We start from the raw sequence: 1,907 nt of genomic DNA on the forward strand, positions 1-1,907 counted from the left end.
ATTGTGTTCAATTTCATAATGCAGACGATAACATTATCTCAAGTAAAATATTATCCATCAAATAATAACTAATTAATTTTCATTACAGCAAACTTTATTTTGCGTTTTCTTTCTCAACCGTATATTTAATTTTTATTATTGGCAATAGAAAATAAATATTCTAAGAGTATAGAAATTAATTTTGCTATTGCTTTTCTTTCTACCATCTGTAAGTTGCAAACCTCCTAAGCACTATCAGTATGGCCATAAAATGGAGGCTTTATTTTCAACATAAAAACAACCGATAATAGACCTCTACTTCGTGTCCAACCGTGAATGTATTCCTACGCCTCAGTCGAGAAAAGAAAATACACGAAACAAAAAAATTTAATTCATTTAATTATTGCAAAATACAACTGCTCAATACAAACATAGACGTTGGTAATGCATCTAAGTTATATTTTTGGCAAAAAAATAAGCTAATTGTAAACTTTCATTGAAATTTTTTTGCCATTCTCAAGGGACTCTGTTTTCATTATATGTTCGTCGGAGCTCCACGACGACAGCCATATTGCAATGGAACACTACACAGGTTGCTGTTCTAGCTGAGCTGGAAGAAACTAGGTAAAGATTTTCGAATTTTTCCCTAATTTTCTGTCTCTTTAAACAATTTCCCTCTCTTCAAATAATCTTCAAGGTTTTTATCTCGTTTCTAAATACAGTTCAATCGAAAAGCTGTTAAATTTTTTTCTTCTATATTTTGTCATTGGAATAATAAAAAAAAACAAAAAGATGTTCTCTCTTAGTTTTTATTGAGAAATGGGGGAATCGAGATGTCGTATAATTACCATTTAAAAACCTCCTCTTTATACACGAATTACACAACGGTAAGACAATTAGGTGTGATTATAAAACTACTATTTAGCTTTTTTTTTCCTTTCTCGTTCGCTTTTTTCCTTCATACATCGAGCTTTTCTAATATGTTTCAGTCGGAGCCGTTGTTTGAGAATAATAGTCATTTTAAAGCTAACTAAATAGTATAACTTGTGATCCTTTCATTCTATTTTATTATTATCGACATTGACATAGAATTCTAATATTGTTGCCTTGCAGAATGAAAAATTTACTTCGGTTGCGCTACTTCATGCAACTGGCCATAATATGGGGGATTGTTTTTGGTACTGTTGCACAATCAATAACAGTCCCCTACTTTATGGCCATTATTAAGTTCACATACACCTAAACGGTGCGTTACTTCGGATTTTATTTTCGTCTTTAGTCTCAATAAATGTTAGATCTATCTCAGAAAAATATATATACGCTCACTAAAAGACAAAAATCTAGATTTGTTTGTTTAAATTCTCTCCTCCATTATCATATGAGCGAATTATATAAACCCGATCACACACACCCACCTATTTCATGCTTGCTTGCCGATGAGATTTGAATTCCCATCCTGAAGGAGGATATTGAAATATATTCGTTACATATAGCTATTTCTAGAACAAAAGTTCAAGTTCCCCAACTTAATGTATTTTAAATCGTTTCTGTTTCCCCTTCAAATCCACTTTTTCATATTTAAATGCGAAAAACCGCACTAACTTACATCTGTTTAACCTAGTCGATTTCATATAGTTTAGTCTAGTGAGGGTCTTTTTTTTCTTCTTAAATCATGAAATGAAAGTCTCGGCTGTCAAAACTTTTGGGCAAATATACAAATACATACATAACACATTTAGATGTGCTCTCTTTGTAACTGTTATTTTGTCTATCTCACTCCCTCTCTCTATATGTAGCCATTACTCTATCGTAATCTCCCCCCTTCTCTATATGTAGCTATTACTCTATCTCAATCTCACACACTATATATATATATAGAGAGAGCTATTACTATGTCTCGCTCCCCTCTCTCTCACCCTATATATATA

At 32.0% G+C, this 1,907-nt stretch overlaps 1 protein-coding gene across 3 annotated transcripts in view; it reads left to right on the forward strand.

Moving 5' to 3' along the window:
- The first annotated feature begins 447 nt into the window (after positions 1-447).
- LOC106875752 (serine-rich adhesin for platelets) overlaps positions 448-1,907 on the forward strand; it is a 35,354-nt gene continuing 33,894 nt past the window's right edge. The window contains exon 1 of one of the 3 annotated variants that reach the window (XM_014924006.2): positions 448-603. The gene's annotated coding sequence lies outside the window, so the exon portion shown is untranslated. Of the gene's footprint in view, positions 604-842; positions 867-1,907 lie in introns of those variants that run through there. The other 2 variants (XM_052967974.1, XM_014924007.2) reach the window with 2 other exon arrangements.

This window comes from Octopus bimaculoides, chromosome 5 (assembly GCF_001194135.2).
Source record: "Octopus bimaculoides isolate UCB-OBI-ISO-001 chromosome 5, ASM119413v2, whole genome shotgun sequence".
In the NCBI taxonomy this organism is placed as follows: Eukaryota; Metazoa; Mollusca; class Cephalopoda; order Octopoda; family Octopodidae; genus Octopus; species Octopus bimaculoides.